The sequence below is a fragment of the Phacochoerus africanus genome, chromosome 11 (assembly GCF_016906955.1).
Source record: "Phacochoerus africanus isolate WHEZ1 chromosome 11, ROS_Pafr_v1, whole genome shotgun sequence".
Taxonomy (NCBI): domain Eukaryota; kingdom Metazoa; phylum Chordata; class Mammalia; order Artiodactyla; family Suidae; genus Phacochoerus; species Phacochoerus africanus.
In genome coordinates, this window is record NC_062554.1 from 11,667,865 (window position 1) to 11,691,504 (window position 23,640).

A 23,640-nucleotide genomic window follows, 5' to 3' on the forward strand; every position below is an offset into this window, starting at 1 on the left:
AGGGAAAGGGAATAGACGGGGAGTCTGGGGTTAGTAAATGTAAACTGTCACATTTAGAATGAACAAGCGATGAGATCCTGCTGTATAGCATAGGGAACTATATCCAGTCTCTTGGAAGAGACCACAGTGGAAGATAATATAAAAAAGGGGATGCGTGAGTTCCCGTCATGGTGCAGTGGTTAACGAATCCCACTAGAAACCATGAGGTTGCAGGTTCAATCCCTGGGCTCGCTCAGTGGGTTAAGGATCCAGCATTGCTGTGAGCTGTAGTGTAGGTCACAGATGTGGCTTGGATCCCACATGGCTGTGGCTCTTGCGTAGGCCGGTGGCTACAGCTCCGATTTGACCCCTAGCCTGGGAATCTCCATATGCCTTGGGTGTGGCCCTAAAAGGACAAAAGACAAAAGACAAAAAAAAAAGGGATGCATATGTACGTGTGACTGGGTCACTTTGCTATACAGCAGAAACTGGCACAATACGGTAAATCAAGTATACTTTTAAAAAAAGGAAAGGAAAAAAATTAAGAAAGCTCTATCTGGAAAGACTGTGCTGATGCATTCCAGGCCCGCGGGACGAGTGATTCAAATGCTAGCTGAGAATGTGGATGACATAATGGTGTCAGTGTCTAAAAACATCAAGAAAAGGTTCTCTTCACATCTGTGAAAATCTGCTTCAGCTCCCTGCAGGCTAAGTGGAGCCAAAAGCAGGCAGACCGTCCTCGCTGGTCTGTCTCTGGCTTCGGGGGGGCGGGGGGGCCAGGGTTAATCTCACCCATCTGTTTCCACAGCCCCCAGCCCAAGAACAAACACACCCTACTTTTGCTGCGTGTTGAGCACTTACTATGGGCCAGAAAACCCCATGTCATTTCTACAACCATCCTGCAAGGCAGACATTACCATCTCCATCTCACGGATACAGACGCTACGTCTCAGCGAGATGAAGCAACTTGCTGCTGAGTCACAGGACTGGTAAAATTCAGGCTCCCTGAGAAGTCGTCTCAGAGCAGATCCATCTGGAAGACGCATTTGAAGGAGGAAAACGTGAGATGAGGCTTTGTAATTAGCAGCCGCAGGCCTGCTTACAGGGACAGAAAGAACAGGGTCTTGCTCATTCCGAATGCAACAGCAACTTTTTTTGTGTGTCTTTTTAGGGCCACACCTGTGGCATATAGAGGTTCCCAGGCTAGGGGTTGAATCAGATCTGTAGCCACCGGCCTGTGCCAGAGCCACAGCCACATGGGATCCGAGCCACGTCTGCAACCTACACCACAGCTCAAGGCAACACTGGATCCTTAACCCACTGAACGTGGCCAGGGATCGAACCCGTGTCCTCATGGATACGAGTCAGATTTGTTTCTGCTGAGCCATGATAGGAACTCCCAAAGCAACCTTTTTAGAAACTCACCTTTATCAAGCCTTTCCAAAACATTCGGTTTAGTTTTCACGGAAATCCTAGCTCAGTCTCTCTTTGCGCTCGTCTTGCCCAGGTTTACACTCCATTGAATCAAACTCTGCCATGCGTGTCTGGCAAAAAAATTGTTTTGTTAGCAAACACCATTAACTCCTGGTAAGGACCCAACTCGACTGGTGCTGAGTCATTTAACTTCCTCCTGCCACATTTTTTTCACCTGTAAAATGGTGTTGCTCTAAGGACTTAATGAGTTAGTCTGTATAAAACTCCTGGTGAGCACAAAAAATGTCCGGGCGCAGAAGCCCACACGGATGCCTTGGTTGATAAGTTTTCCGGGAGGATTGGACAGCATCCGTTAATCCCATGAGATGGTTACATGGAGGTACCTTAAGAGCTTCTCCTGTACTGGGGAGGTTTTATTAGATAAAAATGCCTAAAAGGGATGTTAGGAAATCTAGCCCCCCTCCCGCCCCAGTTACTTCCGCCTATTCCCTGGTTTTCTAAGGAAATGTGCATTTGTCCTCAGTATACCTGATACATATCTTACCCGAGAGCCTTGGGTCTGGTCTGAAGGCAGGAAACAGATCAGAAGCAAGTTACTCCTTCTTCAACACTTGAATGGCTGCCACAGAAGTAAATGAATAACAATCTTTTTATTCTCCCAAAGAGAGACTTAGGATGAGGTTCTTAATCTCTCCCCAACTACGGCAGATATATTCTCAGGACTATCAGGTTGCAAGGTAGACACAAATTCCAAGACACTGCTGTGAACAAAATATGCCGCACTCTGTGGCATAAAAGGACTCCCATTGTTGGCTCCATTTTCCACTCACTGCTGGCCAGTCGTAAGCATCCTAGTCATGCTGCACCTCTAGGGAGAAAACGGAGGGTAAGATTCTTGAGAGAAATACTGCAGAAAGAGCAAAGACTTTGGAAGCAGACATGACTGAATCCAAATTCATGCTTTGCCATTTGTTAGCTGTGCGATTTGGGCAAGTCACTTAACCTCTCTGAGCCTCAGTTCCCTAAGCTGTACAATAAATAGTCTTTGCTGCAGGAGTTCTCATTGTTGCCCAGCAGGTTAAGGACCCAACATTGTCTCTGTGAGGATGAGGGTTTGATATCTGGCCCAGCTCAGTAGGTTAAGGATCCGATGTTGCCGCAAGCTGCGGTGTAGGTCTCAGATGCGGCTGGGATCCGGTGTTGCCATGGCTGTGGAGTGGCCACAGCTGCAGCTCCGATTTGACCCCTGGCCTGGGAACTTCCATTTGCCACAGGTGTGGCCATAAAAAGGAAAAAAAGTAATAACGTTTGCTGCATCACATCCTTGAAAATGTTTAATGTGTTAAGGAATGCATCTAGCACAGGGCTGGGCATACAGTAAGCATTCAATGAAGAGTGGTCATTGTTATCGGTTATTCCCTAACATTGACCTTGAGGTATAATGAAGCTCCAGAATGTGGTGGCTAAAAGCCAGGCTGAGTTTGAATCCCAGATCTGCTATTTCTTTTCTTTCTTTTTTTTTTTGTCTTTTTGTCTTGTTATGGCCGCACCCGTGGCATATGGAAGTTCCCAGGCTAGGGGTCTAATGGAAGCTGTAGCCACTGGCCCATGCCAGAGCCACAGAAATGCCAGATCTGAGCCGCATCTGTGACCTACACCACAGCTCAAGGCAACACCAGATCCTTAACCCACTGATTGAGGCCAGGAATCAAACCCACAACCTCATGGTTCCTAGTCAGATTCGTTTTCACTGTGCCAAGAAGGGAACCTCCATATGCCGCAGGTGCAGCCCTAAAAAGCAAAAATAAATAAATAAATAAATAAATAAATAAATAAATAAATAAATAAATAAAATAATACAGCTGGGGAGATGCTTTGCTCAATACTCTAGTCTGAGGATGTTTTGAACAGGAATTATTTTGTAATTAAGCAGGACCCTATGGGAGTTTCCCAGGATAGGAACTCCCCCCCCCCCCCGCCCCCCGCATGTCTTCTGCCTGCCTCTTGCCTGTAAAAAAAAAAAAAACTTTAGCCTCTCAGACCTTCCCCAAGTTCCAAAGAATACATCTGCTCAGAGAAGAGGGAAATTGCAGAAAGGGAAAGAGCCATGTGAGACAAAATAATAGTTGTTTAGCCATTCAGCAAGTCAAAGATCTTTAGTTCCTCTGCAAGGGCCATAGATAATATTCTGAGCCACATCCTTTGAGCTGTTTTGCAGAGACTAACAAAGTTCCAAAGAATACATTTGATCAGAAAGGAGAGAAAACGCAAAAAGAAGGGAAATAGTCATGTAAGACAAAATAATAGTTTAGCTATTCAGCAAAGGCAAGGATCTTGAGTTCCTCCGCAAGGGCTATGGATAATATTCTGAGCCACCTCCTTTGAGCTGTTTTGCAGAGACTAAAACCCCCACTGGGTGGAAGCAGTTAACCCTACGGTGCCCACAAGCACCTATAGACCCCAGACGGGTTGGAACCAGAAGCTGGATGGTGTTGACTCCCGATTACCTCACCACCAACCAATCAGAAGAATGTCCACGAGCTGATCACACACACCAGAACCCTCCTCCCTCACCCTGTCTTTATAAATCTTCCCCGAAAGCCATCGGGGAGTTCGGGTCTTCTAAGCACTAGGTGCCTGGACGCCTGGCTTGGCCTCTGCAATAAACACTACGACTTCCTTTACCATAGCTTGGTGTCCGCAGATTAGTTTTACAAGGGCAGGCAAGTGGACACAAGTTGGTTCAGGAACAGCTTTCATTAACACGATGCCACCTGCACTAGTATGGCAAGAAGAATCCAGAGGAAAAGAAAATTGTGATCGGAGTTCCCGTCGTGGCGCAGTGGTTAACAAAGCCGACTAGGAACCATGAGGTTGCAGGTTCAATCCCTGGCCTTGCTCAGTGGGTTAAGGATCCGGCGTTGCTGTGACCTGTGGTGTAGGTCAAAGACTCAGCTCAGATCCCACATTGCTGTGGCTCTGGCATAGGCCGGCAGCTACAGCTCCGATTCAACCCCTAGCCTGGGAACCTCCCTATGCCGTGAGAGGGCCCTGGAAAAGGCAAAAAGACACACACAAAAAAGAAAAGAAAATTGTGATCAATTAGTGACACCGGCCTGCCCCAGGTTCTAGAATGGAGAGCAGTTACACACTTGGCTGCATTTGCATCCCTGACTTTTGTAATCCTTCATCTAAAGGAAAAACTTTCTTCTTCCTTCACCCAGCACCCCCACTCAAACAGGACCAGCACAGAGGAACCCTCAGGAAGAGAGAGATAAGGTCCACATGCTGATTCACTTCTTCCAAGGTCCCATTTCAATCTTGAGATCTTACTTGCAGGACCACAGATTATTCCTCAGTGAATCAGCAAAGATATTGAGTGTGGTTAGCAGTTTGGGCTGCAAAAGAACATTGCAAACTGCTCTGTACCCTGCTTGGATGTGCTGAGGTGCCACCTCGGGTGTGAGCAAAAAAGAGGCGTGAGAGAGAAAGAACTGTTACACCCCCAACAGCCCTTCCTTCCGCCAGGATCGCATCGTCCAAGGTGTGAGTACTGACATCAGATGTGCTTTTGTCACGTAGTGTGAGCTGACAACTAAAGAAGAGCCAGCTCGTTTTGCAAAAACTTTTTCCATTTATTTGCTCCACTAACTTTCAAGGGTCGGACTGAATTGTCATCCAGAAGATTTCTATTTTGTCTCCTTATCTTTTTTACGATGAACAAAATGTCAAATAAATAAAATTGGAAAGAAGAGTGTAAAAAAAACCCATCATCCGGATTCAACAATTATTTAGGATTTTGCCACATATGCTTTATCTATCCTTCTCCTTTTTCTGTGGAAGTGTTTTTTTTTTTTTCTTTTTTTGGCCATACGTGGCATATGGAAGTTCCTGGGCCAGGAATCAAACTCGAGACACGGCAGCAACCCAAGCTGCTGCAGTAACCACACCAGATCCTTGACCTACCAACCCACAAGATAACTAGAGAACTCCTCTGTGGAAGTATTTTAAAGAAAATCCCAGCCTTCTTACTATTTCCTCTCTAGATACTTCATTTTGCGTCTCAAAAATATATGAATATGTTCTTATTTAACCAACCACACTGCTAGTAACAATAGTAGTAATTACTTCATATCCTCTCATTCTTAGACCATTTTCAAAGTTCCCTAATACTTAAAGAAATATATTTTTTATAGTTGGCTCATTAGAATCAGGATCCAGGAGGTCCCATCGTGCCTCAGCAGAAATTAATCTGACTAGTATCCATGAGGATGCAGGTTTGATCCCCTGCCTCGCTCAGGTGGTTAAGGATCCGGCGTTGTCCTGAGCTGTGGTGTAGGTTGCAGACACAGCTCGGACGTGGTGTTGCTGTGGCTGTGGTGTAGGCCGGTGGCTACAGCTCCCATTGGACCCCTAGCCTGGGAATATCTATATGCCTCTCTGCAGCCCTAAAAAAGACCAAAAACCAAAAAAAAAAGAATCAGGATCCAGGCAAGATCCATACATCACACATTGCATTTGATGGTTATGTCTTTTGAGTCTTTTAAAATCTAGAACACCTTGACCCAACTTTTTTTTTTAATGCCATTAACTATTTTTTTGGCTTGGCCCACAGTATGCGAAAGTTCCTGGGCCAAGGATTGAGCCCAAGACTCAGCAGTGGTAATGTCAGATTGTTAACTGCTGGGTCACTAGGGAATTCCAGCCATTAACTCTTTCTCTCTCTTTCTTTCTTTCTTTCTTTCTTTCTTTCCTTTCTTTCTTTCTTTCTTTCTTTCTTCCTTCCTTCCTTCCTTTCTTTCTTTCTTCCTTCCTTCCTTCCTTTCTTTCTCTCTCTCTCTTTCTTTCTTTCTTTCTTTCTTCCTTCCTTTCTTTCTTTCTTTCTCTCTTTCTCTCTTTCTCTCTTTCTCTCTTTCTTTCTTTCTTTCTTTCTTTCTTTCTTTCTTTCTTTCTTTCAATAGCTGCACACCCAGCATATGGAAGTTTCCAGGCCAGGGACTAAATATGAACTGTGGCTGCAACCTATGCCACCGCTGCAGCAATGTCGGATCCTTTAACCCACTCTGCCCGGCGGGACACTGAACTGAGCCTCCCTAGCAACCCAGGCCACCGCAGTCGGGTTCTTAACCCACTGCGCCACAGCTGGACCTCCTCCAGCCATTAACTTTGTCATTAAACTAGTTCAGTTTTTCTATAAATCAGCAGATTCAGGTAGTGGCAGCAGATAATGTCCATTGAAAGCTCTCCATAAGCTGTTCTTCTAGGGGAGGGCCCAGGGGACAGAGTAGGAACACCCTTAGCTCACCTCCTCCCACAGGCACCCCAAATTACCACTATTTACGGAGCAACCGTTAACGAGAACCACTTGAAGATCAGCAGAGAAGATCTTTCACAACTCAAGACACAAAGAAGGAACCACAATGAGACAGACAGGAGGGGTGGAGTCCTGGGACACGCAAAACTCGTACCCCCAGGGGAGCAACCCACAAGCAGGAGGTCCGTGGCCATTGCAGAGATCCTCACAACGAGCAATGGGCCCTGCAACCAGAAGACGGGCTCCCAGCATGCTTGGCTTTAAAGGACCGTGGGGCTTACTTTCAGGAAACCCAGAGGGCTGTAGCCAACACAGACTCTGCTCTTAAAGGACATACAAAATCTCACCTAATCCAGAAGGCAGGGACACAGCTCTAGGCATCAGCAGTCCAGCTGCACAGCTGGCTGCTGCTTCTGAGAAATCCCAGGTCCTGGGGCCAATACACTAGAAGGAGGACTCCAAAATGATGCGTGCCAGCAGCAGCGGCCTTGTGGTAGCCTGAGCTCCCAGAGAAGTGCTGGACGGGAGGACCCTAGAACCAAAAGTACTCTACCCAGCACAAATCTCTTACCAGATTGGAAGGCGAGATCAAGAGTTTTACAGACATGCAAAAGCTAAAAGAGTTCAGCACCACAAAACTAACTTTAAAGTTCTCCATAAGCCTTTTATCGAATGCTTTCATCCTTTATTGATCTTTGCCTTAATTAATTATGTTGTTAAGATTGCAAAATGGTGATTTTATAATTCCGTCACATATAATTCCTTCCGCCTTTATTAGCTGGGAATTATCTGTAAAGAAGAACTTTTCCTCATTCTTTAGGGCTACGTGGTTACCCTGAAATGCAGATTATTGGAAAAGCAGGGTAATGCTTAATTATTTCCCTTAAATTGCCAATTTTCAGAGTAAGGTCTGTGACCTAGTTACTGCCAACATTACCCAGAGGGTTAATTTGTTTGTTAGGACATTTCTCTACCTTTCCCACCCATGAACTCATTAGGTTTTTACATATTCTATGTATTTCAATCAAATTCAATCACTTTTTTGCATGCTTCAATTATCCCATCTTTCACCAATTGGAGCCCCTTTGTGGTGGCTCTTGGGTCCTTTTGATAAAACCTACTGATATTTGATAACTTCATAGTTTTTGGTGTAGTAAGACGCGTAAGGCTTAGTTTGTACCTGTGCCACCTCAAACTTGGGATCGGCCACCCAAGATTCTGATTCCTTTAAATATTAGGGTCCACATTCTGGGCACTTGAGGTTGCCCATTGCCCTTGGGGTTTTAATACTTCTAGTCCTTTGTGAAAAGTACAGAAATAGAAGAAAGAATCATAAACATATATTGCTATTTTTATTTTTATTTTATTTTTTTTGTCTTTTTGCCTTTTCTAGGGCCGCTCCCGTTGCATAGGGAAATTCCCAGGCTAGGGGTTGAATCAGAGCTGCAGCCGCCGGCCTACGCCAGAGCCACAGCAACACAGGATCTGAGCCGTGTCTGCCACAGCTCACGGCAATGCCGGATCCTTAACCCACTGAGCAAAGCCAGGGATAGAGCCCGCAACCTCATGGTTCCTAGTCGGATTTGGTAACCACTGTACCACAATGGGAACTCCTATTGGTATTTTTAATTCAAATTTAATATGAAGATTTATTCATATTGGAGTTCCCCCTGTGGTGCAGTGGGTTAAGGATCTGGGACATAGATCACAGCTGCAGCTGGGATTCGATCCCTGACATGGGGAACTTCCATAGGCCTCCAGTGCAAACCATAAAAAAAAAAAAGTATTCATATTAATTCCTTCGATTTTATATTTCTTTTCTCTTACACTGAAAACTTGGTTCCTAATAACATTAACATAACTACTTATTACTTTGTACTATACCATAAAAAATTTCAAAATTCTAATAGACTTCTACTTATTACTTCGTACTATACCATAAAAAAGTTTCAAAATTCTAATAGAAAGACTTCTACTAGCAATATAACTATTGAATGAAGTGTTAGATTTCTTTGTAGCTCTCTTCACCCTTAAAATATATTCCACTCTGTGGAGTTCCCTTTGTGGCTCAGTAGTTAAGGAATCCAATAGGATCCATGGATCGGGCTAGGAACAGAAATAACTGGATCATTAGAGCCCCAGCAGCTCTTCTGCAGGAAACCCCTTTGAAAATAGTTCATTATAAGAAGTACAGTGTTCTCCTGATTGAGGGAGAAGAAGAAGAAAAACAAATGTCAGTGGTGGGGATGAGGTCAGCAGCGGCCCAACAGACCTCCTGGGGTCAATAGAGCAGGAAGATGGGGAGACCAAGAGGCCCAACAGAGGAGCTAACTGTGAAGACCCTTAGGGAGTTCCCATCATGGCTTGGTGGTTAACAAACCCGACTAGGATCCATGAGGATGCAGGTTCGATCCCTGGCCTCACTTGGTGGGTGAAGGATCCGGTACTGCTGTGAGCTGTGGTGTAAGTCGAAGACGCAGCTTGGATGCCACGTGGCTGTGGCTGTGGGGCAGGCTGGAGGCTACAGCTCCGATTCGACCCCTAGCCTGGGAACTTCCATATGCCATGGGTGCAGACCTAAAAAAGAGAAAAAAAAATCTTACTTTCACCTCTAAGGCTTCTCACGTGAATAATTAGGGCAGGGGATCTTGAGAAAAAACATGCAGCTTCCAGAGAATCAAGAAGATGGGGGTCACCTTGTGAAAGGACCCACCTGGACCCAGTGAGCGTCTAGACCAGGCCATGTACGTTAAAGCTACTAACTCACTGTCTCTCCTAGATGGCAACTATTTCCCCACCCATTTTATCATTTGTCCTTGTGTTTGTTGACCAAAAAGTTGTGACAGCTTTTACTGGTTCTGTACATTATTGACACTTTCCCTCGGGATATCTTCCATTGCTTTTCTGCTTATGTAATATCTTCCATTTCCAAAAATATGTTCACTATTATATTGTCTTTTAGCTTTTTTTTTTGTCTTTTGTCTTTTTTGTTGTTGCTGTTGTTGTTGTTGTTGCTATTTCTTGGGCCGCTCCTGCGGCATATGGAGGTTCCCAGGCTAGGGGTTGAATCGGAGCTGTAGCCACCGGCCTACGCCAGAGCCACAGCAACTCGGGATCTGAGTTGCGTCTGCAACCTACACCACAGCTCACGGCAACGCCAGATCGTTAACCCACTGAGCAAGGGCAGAAACCGAACCCGCAACCTCATGGTTCCTAGTCAGATTCGTTAACCACTGCGCCACGACGGGAACTCCCTGTCTTTTAGCTTTTTACGGTTTAGGTTATTTACATTTGACCCTTTATTCTATCTAAAATTCTTTTTTTTTTTTTGTCTTTTCTATGGCTGCACCCACAGCATTTGGAAATTCCCAGGCTAGGGGTCTAATCGGAGCTGTAGCTGCCAGCCTATGCCAGAGCCACAGCAACGTGGGATCTGAGCTGCGTCTGCCACCTACACCACAGTTCACAGCAATGCCGGATCCTCAACCCACAGAGCAAGGCCAGGGATCGAACCTGCAACCTCATGGTTCCTAGTCGGATTCGTTAACCACTGCGCCACAACGGGAACTCCCAGAATTCATTTTGGTGTATGGTGTGATCACTATATGTCTCAATGCTCAGATAAAGCTGACAGGCTAAAAACTACAAGGCAACACCGGACATGCTTTGCAAATTAAAAAAATGCTGTGCAATAATGAGATACGGTTTTGCACCTCAAAAATTATCAGGGGTGAAAAAAAAAAAAAAAGAACCTAGTGAAGATGAGCATGGAGGAAAGTGCAACACTTAAAGTGCTATTTTCAACTTATTCTCTCTCTTTAAGAGCCTACAGTTAAATAAACAGCAAGCATGGTAAGAAAAGAAAAAAAGGGGACCTACTGATTAAAGGAAACACAACCCAATACAAATGTGGACCGTGTCTAAATCATGATTCAAATAAGCCGACTTCAAAAAAAAATGAGACAATTCGAACTTGAGCACTGACTATATATATTATGAGAGTAAAGAATAAGTATTTCGTTAGGTGTAATAACTGCAGATACATTTTTAAACAAGTTCTTATCTTTTAGAAATATATACAAAGAGATCTGACGTCTTGGATTTACTTTCAAATAATGCAGTGGTCTGCAGAGGAAAGGATATAAATGAGGCAAGACTGGCTGTCAGTTGTTCTTTGAAGCAAGGGGTACAGGAGAGCTTATTATAGTAAGTTTTCCATTTTTACGTATATTAATATTTGGATTTTTCCATGATAAAAAATGGGGGGGGAGATTAAAAAAATAGAGTGGCAATGACGTGGCAGGGGGAATCTTTTAATATTCCCACTTAGGTGATGAAGCTTCAGTTTCTCAGAGTGGCACATTTGGGCCAGGGCACGGCCTCATCTAAGCGGTCTGCACCTTACCAGTATCCATGGAATTTCAAAAACAGCAAATCTTCACCGAGAGCCTTCTGTATGTCAGGTCCAATGAGAGGGAAAGGTCCTCCCGCTGCAAAGCAGAAAAAGAAGTGCAAAGGACCAGTTACAGAAATAGTATGATGAAATCATTGCTCCTAAAAAAAGTCCCTAAAGAGTCATCTGAAATAAGCAGGTGTCATTTGTATAATTTCTAAAATCCTCATGCCCAGACCCTGCCTCCTTCCCCAGCCCCATCTCCTGTTCCTCATCTCCACACTTTAAACTCCAGCTACAGGAAAGGACTTGCAATTATCAGAACATGCCTCATGGAGTTTATGGTCTCCTGGGGAGGTTTCATTCATTCATTCAACAGCATTCATTGGTCTCCTCATTTGGTCCAGACCCTACACCACGCTCTGTCTCATCATCACCAAGACTGCCTTTCTCCCCCATTAGGTCATTCCTCCAGCCATATCTTGCTTGTCATCTTCTCTGAGAAATGTTCTTTGAACCACTCGACCTGAATAAAATATTCCTCCTTTGTATTTTCTATATACAAGGGGATGGGGAAGCAACAGGAAAGGAGAGGGGACATGTCTTATTTCTCCCACTAGACTCTGAGGGAAGGGATGAAATCCTGATTAGGCACAGTATGTAGCTTAAGGCCTGAGTTGTACTGCAAGATCAAGAAATGCTTGTGGAATAAATGAGTAAATGAATGAATGAAGCTTCCCCCATTAGCGTGGATACTCACAAGGGCAAGGATTTTTGTTGTTTCATTCTGCTTTATTCCTAGCACCTAGGACAGTATCTGGCATAGTAAATATTTGTCAAAATAATTCAAGTTACCTGTCAAAGAACAACAAACAAGGAGACGTATGTTCGAGCTCATATGCAAATTGTCCATTTGCTCTGGTCAGCCTTCAGTGGATTGGCAGAAGACGGATCAGAACTAAAAAAGAAATTAGAAACAAAAACTATTTTGAAGATCAAATCCAATGGGATGTTTTCCATACTTTATTGATTTGAAACCTATCTCTAAGTCCAAGAAAGAGCAGGACATTTATTTATGTAATTGTTTTTACATGCATCGTTAGAGAAGTCACTAAACAAGATATTGATTTTACTTGACCTTAAAAAGAAAAGTTAGAGTTCCCATTGTGGCTCAGCAGAAACAAACCCCGCTAGTATCCATGAGGACGCGGGTTTGCTCAGTGGGTTAAGGATCCAATGTTGCCAGGAGCTGTGGTATAGGTCACAGACGTGGCTTGGATCTGGCACTGCTGTGGCTGTGGGGTAGGCCAGCAACTGCAGCTCCGATTTGACCCCTAGCCTGGGAACTTCCATATGCCACACCTGTGGCCCTGAAAGAAAGAAAGAAAGAAAGAAAGAAAGAAAGAAAGGAAGGAAGGAAGGAAGGAAGGAAGTTAACATTTGGGAGACTTAAGTAGATTCTCCTCTGACAAAGGTTGTTTTCTATGTGCCCATATGGCCTAAGGATCTAGAGAAATATATGCACCAACAGGGTAGCACGTGATCTGCTACGTCTGGAACAGCCGGGACCCAAGGAGAGCCACACATCATGACATCACCCTTATTGATCCAACTTCTAAAAGACAATGGCATCATTTCTTCCTGCCCAAACCTCACTGGAGAGGTTTGGACGAGAAATTCCACAGCAGGGTGACTGGAGGGCTATGTGGACAAAGGACAGTTGTTGACTTCCCAGAGCAGAAGCATGGTTTACAAAGCGGTCTTTCTTGGGAGTTCTGCCCGAGGCTATTGTATACCCCATGGCAGGTGCTCTTACATAAGTAAGACCACACTGGAGTCCATCTAGATTTCTTTTCTTTTGGAAACCATCCTTCTCTGGAATTGTCCTCTCTAAAAGTCACTAGAACAGCAGGAGGGAAAAGTAAGATCTTGAACTGCCCAGGGAATCAAGGCAGAATTTCCTTCCTCTTTCATGGCTCATCCACCTTTCCATAGCTGCCGTCCGCTGAGACCTCATTTCAGGAGGTTTTATTTCCCTGTTTTATTTCAGGATTCTGCCTCAAACAGTCTTCCCTGGCTTTTCACAAAGAAAACTAGGGCTCCCGTTTATTTTATCCAATCCACTGCTACACTGAACCTTGAAAACAGCATGCAGCACATTATCCTCTCACAGGAACGAAGAGCACAAAGGAGCCTAACTATTCTCCACGAGGTTGATTTTTGCTAGTCAAACACATTTATTCTCTGAAATGCTTTCAGGGCCTGTTGAGAAATAAGTGGCACCAGAAAGGACAGTATCTCCAGCATGAAGTTTAGAAATGTTCCAAACTGCCTATGGAAAATAGGCAGTTCCAGTCGTGGTACACTGGACATGAATCTGACTGGTGTCCATGAGGATGAGGGTTCGACCCCTGGCCTTGCTCAGTGGGTTAAGGATCTGGCTGTGAGCTGTGGTGTGGGTCACAGACACAGCTCCGATCTGGAGTTGCTGTGGTTGTGGTGTAGACTGGCAGCTCCAGCTCTGATTTGATCCCTAGCCTGGGAATTCCATATGCCACAGGAGCAGCTCAAGAAATGGCAAAAAGACAGGATAAAAAAAAAAAAAAAAGTCTGCTATCTTTATCACCGGAAATCCTCACTGCCCATCCCTCCATGTGGCACTACAGCGGCTGCTCAGCTTCTCTCCCCGAAAAGAAATGATTCTCTTTTTCATTTTCCAGATTCAGTCCCCTCTAGATGTAAACTCCAAAGCAGTCATGTTCAATTCCCATCTCTTTTGCACAAAGCAATTCCATATTCCTTTTGCTTTATTCCAAATTACAAAGAGATAAGTAATTCTGCTAAATCAGAAGAGTCCCTCCCTGTCAAAACTCTAGGTTGTCAAACCAACAGCTTCTTTTCCCCCACTGGCTGCACTCCCATTATTGCTTTTTTATTTTAAAGATCTTTCCTTAAATATTTTTTGTTCCTAAATATTCCTTTTTTGTTTGTTTGTTTTGTACTTTTAGGGCCACACCCGAGGCATATGGAGGTTCCCAGGCTAGGGGTCGAATCAGAGCTGTAGCTGCCAGCCTACGCCACAGCCACAGCAATGCGGGATCCCTAACCAACTGAGTGAGGCCAGGGATCAAACCCATAACCTCATGGATACTGGTCGGGTTCATTACGTCCCCACCATGATGGGAACAACCTAATTTTTTTTTTTTTTGATGGCCATGATATATGGATTCTTTTTTTTTTTCTGATCTCTTAACTAATTGATGTTGATACATAAGGAAGATAGTAATTTTAAAATATTTCTGTCATAATTGCCAGTCTTTCTAAACTTTCTCATAAGTTCTAATAGTTTTCTTAAGCTTATAATCTTCAAATAATGATAATTTTGTCCCTTCCTATCAAATATTTATACCTCCTTCATTTCTTTTTCTCATTATTGCATTGAGTAGAACTTTCAGGAAATTTTAAGTAATGGTAATAACACTCAAATTATTAATTTTAATGGAAATGATTCTAATGTTTTACTGCTAAGAATAACACTAGCTATTTGTTTGAGATGAATATTCATGAACATATACCAGATTAATGAAGGTTTTCTTTCCTTTTTTTTTTTTTTTTTTTTTGCTATTTCTTTGGGCCGCTCCCGTGGCATATGGAGGTTCCCAGGCTAGGGGTCGAATCAGAGCTGCAGCCACCAGCCTACGCCAGAGCCACAGCAACTCGGGATCCGAGCCGCGCCTGCAACCTACACCACAGCTCACGGCAACACTGGATCGTTAACCCACTGAGCAAGGGCAGGGACCGAACCCGCAACCTCATGGTTCCTAGTCGGATTCGTTAACCACTGCGCCACGACGGGAACTCCCAATGAAGGTTTTCTTAAACCAAAAATATATGGTGATTTTCATCAAAATGTTTTGGCATTTTGTTAAAATGATCATGTGACTTTTCTCCTTTGATACAGTGATGTCATAAATTATATATACAGGTACTTTTAAGATTGAACTTTTCTTATATCCATGGAGCATACCCTATTTGGTCATGGTGAGTTGTCTTTTAAAATTATAACTGCAAGTGTAAAAAGTAGATTGCAAGGAGGCAAGGTCAAAGACAGAGAGAACATTTAAGAGATGATTCCAGTTCTGAAATAAGATAATGGCAGAGGAAACAGAGAAGAGGTCTGCTTCTAAAAGACATTTGGGGGAGTTCCTGTCGTGGCTCAGTGGTTAACGAACCCAACGAGCATCGATGAGGACGCGGGTTCAATCCCTAGCCTTGCTCAGTGGGTTAAGGATCCGCCATTGCCATGAGCTGTGGTGTAGGTTGCAGGCACGGCTTGGATCCAACGTTGTTGTGGCTCTGGCATAAGTGGCTACAGCTCAGATTTTATCCCTAGCCTGGGAACCTCCATATCCCGAGGGTGTGGCCTTAAAAAGACCAAAAAAAAAAAAAAAAAAGGAATATCAAAATTTAAGAGAAGGGAGAAGGAAGATGACACAGCCAGAGAAGTAGGAATGGAACTTACTCTGTTGGTCAGGAAAACAAGAGGATAGAATTTTAGAAAGAGACTGGTCAATAGCGTCAAATGGAGCAGATGTTTCCAGGAAGATACGGGCTAGAAAGTATTCTCTGGATTTGCCAAGCCTCACTGAGGACCTCCCCCGAAGCAACTGCGGCAGAAGGCTGCGGGTGAAACCTGCTGGGCTGTGCAAGATGCCCAGCGTTATGCTCCTCAGCGTCTTCCTTTCCAAAGGCACCCCTCACCTCCTGGACGGCTGCTGCCTCTGCTGAGTTCCTGGAGCCAGAACTGAAGCCCCCGACCTGCGTGACCTGCACACCCTCCCATCTGCCCTGGTTTGCTCTCGGGACGAAATGCCACACCGCAGGGCATGTGATCGCACTCTGGAGCTCATCTCAGTGGACAGGATGATGCCCCACAGAAGCGGCGCAGGGGAAGTTCGGGACAGTTTTCATCTCGTGGAGCAACCTTGACAAATGGGAAATGGGAGACGGGAGAGAGGTAGGCCGATGCATTGTTCTCAGTTTCCTCTCCACAGACTCTTTCACGATTGTGATTCCTACCCATGACTTGAAAAAAATCACTGTGGCTCAAAGAATCTACCTGCTAAATCACCTGCGATGTCTCATTACAGCTTCTTGGAAGCAGTGCCAACATGGCAACACATTCCACTGCAACGGTTGACTTTTTCCTCACTTTCACCTTTTTAAATTTGCACCTACTCCCCAAAAAAGAATCAGCACCTTAATCTTGATGTCAGACTCTAAAATCTAGAGAATTTGGGCTAAGACACAGTTGGTCAATTAAATAGGAGAAAGACTATTTCAATCAACTAATCAAAGATGATTTCATTTGGACTGCTTGAGCCAATAGAAAAAATAGACCCAGAAAAGAACTGTCCAATTGGAAGACGAAAAGAATATTAAACATTCATATTAGAGCATATTCATATGTTGAGATCACATATTTTCCCAGGTCAGGTTATCCAAAGAACATAGCAGTCTGGTTTGATCCATGAGCGACTAGCAAAAGTACTTGAAACATCCAGCAAAAAACTATCCTTCACATGATGTCTATTCACTTTGCTACAACAGAACCAGCCTTTAACCCAATTCGACTCAACAAACATCTACTGGCCCCTGACATAAGGCAGGCAGTGTCCTGGGCTTTGTGGAAGTAGGGCAGTTCCCAGGGGGAGGCTTCTCAGATGAATAAGATCCAGATGTACCCTAAAGATGATATAATTTCAGAGGCAGAGATGTGGTAAAGTACAAAGAGCATTAATATAGAAGGTCGTACAAAATATTGAAAGTACAGATTTTATTAGTATCAAAGAAAGAAACATATAAAATACTAAAGTCGAAATAGGGAGAGAAGTTCCCATTGCGGCTCAGCTGGTTAAGATGAGTATCCATGGGGATAAGGGCTCCATCCCTGGCCTCACTCAGTGGTTTAGAGGATGCCGTGTTGCTGCAAGCTGCAGAGAAGGCTGCAGACACAGGTCAGATCTGGTGTTTCGGTGGCTGTGGCTGGCAGCTGCAGCTCCAGTTTGACCTCTAGCCTGGGAACTTCCATAGGCCATACACACAGTCCTAAAAAAAGAAGAAGAAAAAAAAAAAAAAACTGGGAGAGACTTTAGTGGGAAATAATCAGGAAAATTTTCATTGACAGAGGTAACACACTTGTTAAACCTAATTTTAAGAGTCGGCTATGGGGGAACAATAGGCAGATTATGAGAATAAAATTGAAGTCACAAAGGCCAGAAATAGCTAAATATAACTGTAGAATGATAGGCCTTGACAGTTTTGAGGGATGGAGCCTAGAACTTTGAGAACTCTCAAGAAGCCACATGCCACTGTATCATATATTTCCCCCATAAAATGCATACGTAATGCTGAGTATATATCTACAAAGCTATGATGAGATGAGAAGGATGGACCACCAGCTGGGCTCATGTACCAGCTAAGTGACTTGCTTCCTCATGCCCATATCCTAGTGCACAGAATTCAAATTTAGATCTCAGCAAAATGATACATGACTGCCTTTTACTCAGAAATAGTCCAAACTTTGAATAAGTCCATAATTAGCAACATCCTACGGAAGTTCCTTTTGGCTGAAGTGTTCAACAGGAATCAGCCCAGAGAATAATCCTGCTTGTTTTAAAATAAAAGGAAACGTGCTAGCATTTATTTGAAATTTCCTAATATTTCTTCTGTTTTGATAAAGCACATCTGTACGAACAGATCCAAAGTTTAATCTTTCTCTCGCCTATCTAAACTTCTAGCTAAATCCAAGAAAAAAATTTATCTGCAGATCAAGAAGCAGAACTCACCAGGCCTAGCCTTTCAATAGGCCTTGTAGACCTCTGGGAACCATCAAAAGAGTGACCCAGGGAGTTCCCTGGGGCACAGTGGGTTAAGGACCTGACCTCATCTTCATGAGGATGTGGGTTTGATCCCTGGCCTCACTCAGTGGGATAAGGATCCAGCATTGCCATAAGCTACAGCAGAGGTTGCAGATGCTGTGGTGTAGCTCTGATTCAGTTCCTAGCGTGGGTACTTCCATATGCCTCAGGTGCTGCCATCTTAAAAAAAGAAGAAAAAAAAAGAAATACTCCTTAAAAAAAAAAAAAAAGAGTGGCCCACAGTAGCTTTCCCATCCATCCTAGGTCTGGGAATACTGCCAAATACAAGCCTTAGGGATAACGAGGACCCTCTATAGCATTGGCTGGAGACAGCTAAAACTTTGATCCCATCCCACCTCTCTCTCCTGATGGCTCTGGCAGCTGTTAAGATGAAGAGAAAAGGATACTGCAGGAAGAAACACGATTAAAATTGCAAGGAATGTGCACAGACAAACACACACAAACCAAAACCAAACAGTGGCCTCTGTTGTTTGACTTGCTGCCATAACAGTGGGCACTTTTCACCAGAATAAGAAGCAGTTACCGGGAAGAAACTGAGACCACACAGCAAAGCCCAGAGAAGTACCTGACTCAGCGAAGCCTAAATAGGTTTTTAGAAGCTTCAACTGAGAGCTTCGGTCAGCAGGAGCATGGATCAGGACACTAAGGATTTGGGAAGAAACAAACAGCAATTAAACCCATGGCCATTATCCTGTGATACCAACACTGCAAATCCGATTTTGACCCCAAACCCTCTAAAACCAAAAAGAAAATGTCCTGCTTACTAGAAAAACATGTCCCTGTCCCCTTGGAGGTATAACACATTGACAAAAAGAGTTTAAGCCACATGGAAGCAGGTGGTTTAAATAATGAATTAGAGAGAATATTTCTGGATAGTAATTCCTGAACGTCACCTCTAAAAGCGCTAAAATATAATGAAAATTCATAAACTATTAGGCAGCTGTTAAATGTGATCATTAGGAAAACTACACAGAAACATGAATAAATTACCCTTAAATATAAGGCTGAGTGAAAAAAATCAAAACTTAAAGCACTTGGAATTATAATAAAACCTACATTTATTAAGGATTTACAATGGACATATATATACATACGAGTATAAATTAGAATAGAAAATGTTGTATTAAGATATGAGATTTGGGGGTGATCCTTTGTATTTTCTTGAAAATTTTCCTACATATTATTATAGCAATTTATCAATCAAATATAGTAAAGAGGAGTTCCCTGGTGGCCTAGTGGTTAAGGATCCAGCATTGTCACTGCTGTGGCACAGGTTCGATCCCTGGCCTTGCTCAGAGGGTTAAGGCTCTGGCGTTGCTGGGGCTGTTGTGCAGACCAGTGGCTGTGGCCTTCGCCTGGGAACCTCCATATGCTGTGGGTGTGGCCCTAAAAAAGACAAAAATAAAATAAAATAAAGGGTCTTTAGCAATTAAAAACTACTTTAAAAATAAATAAACAAAATAAAATAGAGATCTACTATAGATAACCCACTTCACGAGATGATGGTAAGACAATATACGGCAAGTAAAACAAGCACCTTGCACCTTGCCTGGCAGATAATTATGTTCAGTAAATGCTGGGTTCCTCATCTCTCCATTCCCTCCTCAGAGATCCACCATAGAAAAGTGAACCTACCTGTGACTAAGTTAATCATCAGGTCATTAATAATACCATTTGCCACTTATTATCTGCCTATTAAGAGATTCAGGGCCTGGCACATGGTAGGTTCCAGGTAAAGATGTGTTTAATGGATGAATGGAGGGAGGGAGGGAAGGGGGGAAGGGAGAGAGGGATGGAGGGAGGGAGGGAGGGGGATGGATGGAGGGAGGGAAGAGGGGAAGGGAGAGAGGGATGGAGGGAGAGAGGGAGGGGGGATGGATGGAGGGAGGGAAGGGGGAAGGGAGAGAGGGAGGGATGGAGGGAGGGAGGGGGGCTGGATGGAGGGAGGGAAGGGGGAAGGGGGAGAGGGATGGAGGGAGGGAGGGAGGGGGGCTGGATGGAGGGAGGGAAGGGGGAAGGGGGAGAGGGAAGGATGGAGGGAGGGACGGGGGAAGGGGGGAGAGGGATGAAGGGAGGAGGGAGGAGGGATGGATGGAGGGAGGGAAGGGGGAAGGGGGAGAGGGATGAAGGGCGGGAGGGAGGAGGGATGGATGGAGGAGGGAAGGGGGACAGGGGAGAGGGATGGATGGAGGGAGGGAAGGGGAAGGGGGAGAGGGAGGGATGGAGGGAGGGAAGGGGGAAAGGGGGAGAGGGATGGAGGGAGGGAGGGAGGGAGGGAGGGATGGCTTGACTTCTATCTTCAGAATCCCAGAGGAAGATACATTGGGTTTGTTCTCTATATTTCCAAAGAATAAGTTGGGACCGGAAAGCACAGAGGTATTCTTATTTTTTGAGCAGAAAAAATTGAGTCTGGTTAAGCAAGGATCTGGCTGTTGGAGAGGAGCCCTTGGGAAGAACAGAAGTGAAAGGAAGGCATCTTTGAGCAAGACACGTACGCTCCAGGTCAATGGGCTCTGCTGTCAAGAGCCACCCTCTTCACCCCTGGGTCTGAGAAGACAGCGCTCTGCCGTCCTTCCTTCCCAGATGCTCTGAGGCTGGACAATACTTAGGCCATAAGGGAGGGGCTGAGGGGCAGGACGGCCCAGAGCAGCGGGGCTCCCACTGATGCCGGCAGCATCCTGGAGTAATCAATCCCGTGTGGAAGGCCCGATTCAGCCACAGTCTGGCCTCTCGCGGGCCCAGGATCAGCTGCAGGGCATGGCTGCCTTCACTTAGTTTCCTTGCCGAGAAAGCTCAGAGGAGGTGAAGTTTCACGAGGAGTTTCTAGTAAAGCCGTCCGACCTCTGAAGAGGCTGCCTCATCACCTGCCGCTGGGCTGGAAGGAATGTGGCTGTGGTCATTGCTGCGCTGGAGAGGGAATTCTAGCTTTAGGTGGATGACGAAGACGAGAAAAACCCTTTCCAGCCTGAGATTCTGATTTCCTTGGAGCCTCATGCTCGCAAAGCTAGGCCTTCTACTGACACCTAGAGACTTCCTTGGAAATATCACTCCAAACCTGAGCCCATGGAAGGCTCTACTCCTAATCAGTTCAAATTTCAGCTCCCCTTGGGCCTACAGGGGCTCCCCTTCTCCAGATATTCCCGGGGGAGGCATCTCAGAAAAGACTAAGTATTATGATCTTGCACTATCACCATCTCGACACAGCTGCAGGACCAGGACGGAAACACAGAGGAAGGTCCTTCTTCTCAGCCTTGAGGAGAAGGAAACAGGACAAAATAAGTTTCCACGAGAGGTGCACCCACCCAGAGAGCCAACGTGAGGGGTGAGTGTGGTGAAAATTGAGAAAATAGAAAAGAAGTCGGGGGAAGGGCTTTGTGGGGAAGGAGTGAAATTAGAGATGATTCTTTTTTTTTTTTTTTTTTTTTGCCTTGAAAGGGCCGCTTCTGCAGCATATGGAGGTTCCCAGGTTAGGGGTCTAATCGGAGTTGTAGCCGCTGGCCTACGCCAGAGCCACAGCAACTTGGGATCTGAGGCGCGTCTATGACCTATACCACAGCTCACGGCAACGCCGGATCCTTAACCCAATGAGCAAGGCCAGGGATCGAACCTGCAACCTCATGGTTCCTAGTCAGATTCGTTAATCACTGCACCATGGCGGGAACTCCTAGAGATGATTCTTTTTTCTTTCTCTTTTTTGGCCACACCCACAACATGCAGCAGTTTCCAGGCCAGGGATCTAACCCATGCCACAGCAGTGACCCAGTCCGCTGCAGTCGCACCGCCAGATCTTTACCCCCGGCACCACAAGCCAACTCCTCAAGGTGACTCCTAAGGCAGAAGTAACCCCGGGAGGGAAGGCAGGGAGTTCAGCTCAAGAGCCTGAGCTTTGGCGTCCACAGACCCACGTCAGATTCCAGCTTCCCCTCGCAAGCCGTGACTTCAGCTAGTCTCTTGGAGTCTCAGAAGGCCAGATTCCTTTCCTTACAGTGGGGATACTCATGCTTTCCCTGAAATCTTACTGTATGGATTAGAGATAACACATGTAATTGGCTTGCTCAGTTTGGGTACATGATAAGCACTCCAACGGCAGCTTGTATTGCTGTAGACTTGACACAGGGATGGACCTGGTGTGTTCATGGAATATAACAGAAGACAGTTTGACTAGAACAGAGCGTTTGTGTGGAAGCATAAGAAGAGAGCCTGAAGGAGTTCCCGTTATGGCTCAGTGGAAACGAATCTGACTAGTATCCATAAGGATGCAGTTTTGATCCCTGGCCTTGCTCAGTGGGTTAAAGATCCGGCATTGCTGTGAGCTGTGGTGTGGGTCACAGACACAGCTCAGATCTGGCATCGCTGTGGCCGTGGAATAGGCCAGTGGCTACAGCTCCAATTAGCCTGGGAACCTCCATATGCCATGGGTGCAGCCCTAAAAAGCAAAACAAAAAACAACAACAAAAAAAAACCCATGGAGAGAGAACATGAATAGGCATTTTTCCAAAGAAAAAGAGATGGCCAACAGGCACATGAAAACATCACTGCCATCAGGGTAATGCATATCAAAATCACAGTGAAATAGTACCTCACATCTGTCAGAATGGCAACATGTGTTATCAAAAAGACGACGAATAACAAGTATTAGGATGTGGAGAAAAAGAAACACTCATGGACTGTCGATGGCAATGAAAATGGGTGTAACCACTATAGAAAACAGTATGAAGATTCCTCAAAAAATTAAAGTAGAACTATCATGGAATTCCACCCCTGGGTATTTATCCAAATAATACAAAAACACTCATTTGAGGAGTTCCCGTCATGGCTCAGTGGTTAACAAACCCGACAAGCATCCATGAGTATACAGGTTGGATCCCTGGCCTCGCTCCTTGGGTTAAGGATCCAGCGTTGCCATGAGCTGTGGTGTAGATCACAGATGCAGATCGGATCTGGCGTTGCTATGGCTGTGGTGTAGGCCAGTGGCTACAGCTCCAATTGGACCCCTAGCCTGGGAACCTCTATATGCCATGGGTTCGGCCCTAAAAAGACAAAAAACAAAACAAAACCAAAAAAACCCCACTAATTCGAAAAGATATGGGCATTTGTGTGTTCATTGCAGCATTATTTACAATAGCCAAGATATGAAAGCAAACAGAAGGGCCCATCAATGGATGAATGGACTAACACTCAGCCATAAAAAAGAATGAAATCTTACCATTTGTGACAACATGGATGGACTTGCAGGGTAACATACTAAGTAAAATAAGTCAGAGAAAGACAAATACTGTATGATTTCACTTGTATGTGGAATCTAAAGAACAAAACAAACAAACAGAACAAAACAGAAACAGACTCATAGTATACAGAGAAGAAATGGGTGGTTGCCAGAGGAGAGGAAGGTAGGGAGATGAATGAAACAGGTAAAGGAGATTAAGAGGTAAAAAAAGGAGTTCCCGTCGTGGTGCAATGGTTAACAAATCCGACTAGGAACCATGAGGTTGCGGGTTCGATCCCTGCCCTTGCTCAGTGGGTTAAGGATCTAGCGTTGCTGTGAGCTGTGGTGTAGGTTGCAGACGTGGCTCGGATCA

The 23,640-nt window shown here is 44.8% G+C and overlaps 1 long non-coding RNA gene across 3 annotated transcripts in view; it reads right to left on the reverse strand.

Annotated features, from left to right (window-relative positions):
- The window catches only part of LOC125111543 (uncharacterized), a 76,396-nt gene that overhangs the window by 30,357 nt on the left and 22,399 nt on the right, over window positions 1-23,640 (reverse strand). Inside the window, exons 2-6 of one of the 3 annotated variants that reach the window (XR_007130881.1) lie at window positions 11,976-12,078; window positions 11,133-11,217; window positions 1,958-2,032; window positions 1,405-1,523; window positions 897-1,012 (exon numbers count right to left, since the gene is read on the reverse strand). This is a non-coding gene — a long non-coding RNA (uncharacterized LOC125111543). Of the gene's footprint in view, window positions 1-896; window positions 1,013-1,404; window positions 1,524-1,957; window positions 2,282-11,132; window positions 11,218-11,975; window positions 12,079-23,640 lie in introns of all 3 variants that reach the window. The other 2 variants (XR_007130880.1, XR_007130882.1) reach the window with 2 other exon arrangements.